Source organism: Stegostoma tigrinum, chromosome 8 (genome assembly GCF_030684315.1).
Source record: "Stegostoma tigrinum isolate sSteTig4 chromosome 8, sSteTig4.hap1, whole genome shotgun sequence".
NCBI lineage: Eukaryota > Metazoa > Chordata > Chondrichthyes > Orectolobiformes > Stegostomatidae > Stegostoma > Stegostoma tigrinum.
Window position 1 is genome coordinate 22,816,289 of NC_081361.1, and position 5,683 is coordinate 22,821,971.

The following is a 5,683-nucleotide window of genomic DNA, read 5'->3' on the forward strand; positions in this document are numbered from 1 at the left end:
GAAATACAAACTCTGTAAACTTGTTTCAATTTTAGGAAATAGTCAAAGGTCAAACACAAATGATCGATCATTCCACCAGGTTTATATTTTGGCCATTACATAGAGCCCTTTGTTCCACTCAAATAGATCAGTACCAAGCTGATGCCATTCTCAGCTGCTCAACTGGACAATAGGCAGTGATGTCCAGCTAACAAATTTACCTGTACTAAATAAAAATGATGCCCACTTTATCCAACCTTTAGAAAAACTAAACCTGTATTCAATCAACTGAAAAGCCTTTTGCATGTTTCTTTATTTACATATTGTTTGATTCGCAACACAAAGCATCACATTATTCTCATCAGTATCATTAATCATACTTATTCGTTTCTTTTATTGCTATGAGCAGCTTGCAATGAAACTGTAACAATAGTGCTCATCAGCAAATAAGGAATCCAAATCTTGTAAAACAGACTTACGAAACGATAATTGGGGAAAGCCGAATCCAATTTTGTTAAGTCCGTGAAGAAAGTTCCCAGGAATGGTACAATTCCCTGAACTACACCCTGGAAAAGTGAGGTGAATTTATTTCATCCATTGTGAACGCACTGTCATATTTCCCAAACATACTACTCCATGCCTTATTTATACCATTTATCATGCAACTAAATCTAATTAGAATCAAAATTTCGGACTCAATTTTTGACACAGTTACACAGTGGAATGCAAAGTTAGATCTATAAACGACAGGCAAGTTCGGAGTTTTGATCCCTGATCTGTGAACTGTCAACCAAACTCAATGTTTGTGTAACTTCATCATTTGGAGATTGGAAATTTTCTAAGTACTGTGTGATTTTGCCTGAAGATGGAAACAATTTATCGCACCAGATTTCCAAACGTTTGACTCAGTAAGGTTAACCCTTATTTTTCAAAACTCAAGAATATAATTCTACTCAATGTCTTTTCATAGGACACCTTTCTGACCCCAAGAAATAATTTAATGGTCTCAGACTGCTTAAGGAGCTAAAAGCCTAGGAGATACACCGGAATTGGCAAACTGGAACCAAAACTGACTTTGCGACTGGAAGTATGTGTGATTTTTGAAGAGCATTTTTGCAACTTGAAGCATTCATCCAGCAGCATACCACAGCATAAAGTGATGGTTCTTGTTGTGTGTACATGAATTTTCAAGGCACAAAAGCTACAAGTGTGAACAGCAGGTTCACAGGTGCCACAAGAATTGGCGATGTGGTAAACAGCAAAAAGCCTTAGTCTCCAGGATTACACACATGGGCTGGTTAGAAGGCCTGAAAAGAGGCAAACACAATTCTATCCTGAAAAGTGTCAGGCGAAGCGTTTTGGGAGGACAAATAAGTCAGGACAATACATGTTAAATGGAAGTTTTAGAAAGTACAGAGAATCACGAGGACCTTGCTGTGCGCATAAGCATATTTATGAAGGCAGGAGGACCTGTGGATAAGGTGGTAAAAGCACCATATTGGATACTTGCCTGAATATAAGAGCAGACGTAAATAAAATTAGTTGAGCCACAGTTAGAACACGGTGTGCCTAGAGACTAAAGCATTTTGCTATTTACCACACCTCCCATTCTTGTGTCATCTGTGAGCCTGATGTTCATACTTGTATCTTTTGTGTCTGGAGCATTAAAGTGCACACAGCAAGAACTATCACTCTCCCCTGTGCTACACTGCCGAATGAAAGCTTCAAGTTGCAGAAATGTTCTTCAAAAGTCATGCTTACTTCCTGCCAAAAGCTAATTTTGATTCCAATTGACTAATACAGCTCGGGCGGGAACATTTCAGTTCTAGAAAGGGGCTAAATAAGCTGGGACAATCTTCACTGCAACAAAGACACTGAGGAGGAACCTGGTTGAGGTTCAAAGAGTTCTGAGGGATTTGGCTAAGCATTAGGAAAAACTTTATTCCCTGTCTATCAATATCAGGGCTTACAGTTTTAATACAACAAGCAGGCTATTTTGAGGGGATTTGTTCAAAAACTTTTCACCCAGAAGTGGTGGGTTTCTGGAACGCACTGCCTAAAAGGGTGGTCCAGGCAGGAACCCTTGAGACACTGAAGAACAATTTTGATGAACTCTTGAAACGCCATTGCCATCAAAACTCCTGGGTGGGGGTAGGGGTTGTGGAATTTTGTAGGAATGATACCTACCGTTGAGGCAGGGGATCCCAGTTCAGTCCAACCTCCTTCAGAATGGAGTCATAAGCTTGGCTGAATGGGTTGACAAAAACGCCAATAAATGCAAATTCTTTGAAGGGGTAGAAAAACAAAGTTGCTGGAAAAGCTCAGCTGCTCTGGGAGCATTTGTGAAGAAGAAAACTGTGTTAATGTTTTGGGTCTGGTGACCCTTCATCAGAGCTCTATAAAGGGGTCTTGTGGTTCAGTGGTAGCCTCCCTACCGCTGAGCCAGAAATCTGAGTTTGAGTTCCACCTCTGCCAGACAAGTGTCATCATGTGTCACAACATGTTGATGAAGAATACCTAGAAGGCGATGGGCTAAGTTCTACAAAATGGGATCAGAATAGGTGGGTGCTTTATGACCAGCGCAGACACAAGGGGCAGTGCTGAAAAAATTCTCGTCATGTTGCCTCATTCATGATGGCTAACCGAGTTATTGTGTAACCCGGGTTTAGATCTTCCTTTGCTACACAAAAAGGGAACACCAGATGAGTACCTGAATCTCTGCCTTTGTGAGTGTCGGCATATTTCAATGCTTGAGCCAAGATGTTGTATTGAGATTAAATTCCATTACCCACAGTGTAGACACAGGCCCTTCGGCTCACCAATTTCACACCGCCACTTGAAACATCCCACCCAGAACCATCCCCTACAGCTCACACACCCCTGAACACAACCAGCAATTCAGCATGGCCAACCCACCTAGCCTGCACATCTTTGGACTGTGGGAGGAAACCAGAGCACCGGGAGGAAACCCATGCACACACGGGGAGAATATGCAAACTCCACACAGACAGTCACCCGAGGTTGGAATCCAACCTGGGTCCCCGGCACTGTGAGGCCGCAATGCTAACCACTGAGCCACTGAGCCACCCCAAAATGTGCTGCACTGACCGGGAATCGAACCCAGGCCGCAGCGGTGAAAGCGCCGAATCCTAACCACTGGACCACCAGTGATGCTAACCATCTCTCAAAGACAGCAAGAACTGCAAATGTTGGAGTCAGAGTCAATACAGTGTGGTCCTGACCTGACACGTTGATTTTCTTGCTCCTCTCATGCTGCCTGACCTGCTGAGTTCCTTCAGCTCCACACTGTATTGACTGTTGTATTTATCCATCAGACCATGGGAAATGTTTGTGCATACCTGCCTGGCCTCGCAGATTTACTTCCGTTCAATGTAGAAATATTCTACCCACAACCCAACACACTGATAGATATGCAACAAGCAGCATGGTTATAGCTTCAAACATATAACCAAACATGTTCAATGGCTTAAGTAGCAGCAATGCTGATAACTTCCCTTTAGTTACCCGGAGAACTGCTTTACAGCATAGTTATAACAAAGATACACCATTATGGAAAGATAAATCAGATTTACTTGTAAAGCTTCAAGATTAACTGCTTCAACTTGAGAACGTTTCATTCCAATATTAAACATAAAGGGATGATTACCTTCTTCTTTGTTACTTTCAGTGTTTTGTGTGTCAGTATTTTGTTCTCTTTCAAGGTGCTGTTGAGGGCGGCAAATTTTGAAGCTCCATCCTGAAAATGTACATAGAAAACCAGCTATTCATTCACTGCATCTAATCTATATCTCCCATAATATCAAATGAGATAACAGAAGAGATTTCAAAACTCAAGCCTTTATTGTAAAAACATTTTACAACGCTAAAGCCTTATGTCAACATTTGGCCAATTCGAACTCAAGAGGTGATAGCCAGGCAATGATATTTGGAAGTGATATTACAATTTATCCCACGCACAATACTTTATCACAAAACTAGTATCAATGTTTAACCCATAAAACAATCACTTGGCAACTATTTCAGATTCCCAGCCAAGTGTGCAAATCAAATTATTGGACATGGTGAAGTTGCTGCTTCAAACTGCATTTAAAATGAGGTTTCAAATTATATTTTCTGAGATTTAAAAACACAACAGTGAAAATGATGATTGCTGGCTCACTCAGGTGAAATTCACCAGACAGTCACATTTGGGGAAGTATTTTCAGAAAATACGCTATGGTATATCAAGGTGGTATCTTATCACTACACTCAGTGTCAACTAAGGATCGACAGTAAGTGTTGATATGGTGGCCTGGCGAATGGCACACCCATATAAAGTAAAGCTTAGCAAGCCATATTGCCAGAGAACATCTGTGTAATATGCTTAAAGATTAACGAACCATGCATCGATATTCACTGTACAATCTGGGAGACAGCATTATGGAAGTTAAACAACTGTCCAATCTTGAACTCAGATTTTCCCATGTATATTTATAGAAATTGACACCACAAAAGCAATCATCCTGCACAACACACGTTTTTGATTATTAAAAACAAATCTACTTTTAGATTCAAGACAGATATGAAAAGTAATTTGGAATTCTGCACTGTGCACCAATAGCAAACATAATAAACAAGGTGTGACAGCAGCACCGTAGAAATTATGGAGCCAGCAGATGGACAGCAATGCAAAAACATCGTCAACCTCAACTAGAACTTTCAGCAGTATGAAAAACGGAGTGTCTGTCAAATTGTTAACAACCCAACATGAATGCTGCATTTCGTCCTCTTCAAGTACCACCTTCAAACTGCTTTGATTTAATCTAAGAATGATTCAACAGAAAACTTGCATCTTGCCTCCTTACTGTCCTGGACACACTAGTTTGGTCAAGTGACACCAAAATGTTTATAACTAACAAATTATTTTGTTACTTTGTAAAATTCAGGAACAAAATGACTGGGCAAACAGCATGACAAACAGAGTGAGGAGGAACGTCTCGAAACCTGGTAAAACAATATGCTTTTTGAGAAGGTTTTTGAAGTTAGTTTGAAATGTCAGTGGTGGTCCAAGCTAGTTGAAACTAAATAGTTGATGTCTGAAATGCTCAACAAACAAAGCAATGTGATTATCTCTCACTTCCAATGCAGTAAATATTTATTACCGCAGAGAACAATAAAAGGAAGACATGTTAATTGAACAAAAACACTAACGAGAACCAATTAAAGCTATTCGTGTTTTGCCTTGGCTTTAATTAATTACGAGGCCCTCCAAGTGTGCAAATCAAAAGAAAAGAAAACTGACATATATCCTGCTTTTAATATCATTGTGCAAGTGTTCAAACTTCCAAGATAACGAACACTGAGAAAGATAATCTATGAAGGTTGCATCATGACTGAACGATTTTGGAAGACTTGAGCCAAGTGAGACCATCCATATGTAATACATGTATCCCTTGTTGCATTATTGATTCACAGTATTTGTATGCATTCAGACACCAATGTAATTCATTGTAGATATTTTGCTTGAAAATACCTATAATGCCCTGAATATCGATGCACAGTGCCAAATGCAAACGCTTACCTGTTTTTCGTGCTGGCTACTTGTCATTATGTTGCCATCTTCGGAGATGAGATTTGAAAGATCTTCAAATGTTGCCTTTGTGCTCCTAGTCAAGAGAATAAAACAAATTACTCTTGACAGAAT

General features: G+C 40.0%; 1 non-coding gene across 1 annotated transcript; it reads right to left on the reverse strand.

The window, feature by feature from the left end:
* Positions 1 to 3,078: 3,078 nt before the first annotated feature.
* On the reverse strand, positions 3,079 to 3,153 carry trnae-uuc (transfer RNA glutamic acid (anticodon UUC)). The gene has a single exon. It is a non-coding gene; the product is annotated as a tRNA-Glu (tRNA).
* Between the last annotated feature and the right edge of the window lie 2,530 nt (positions 3,154 to 5,683).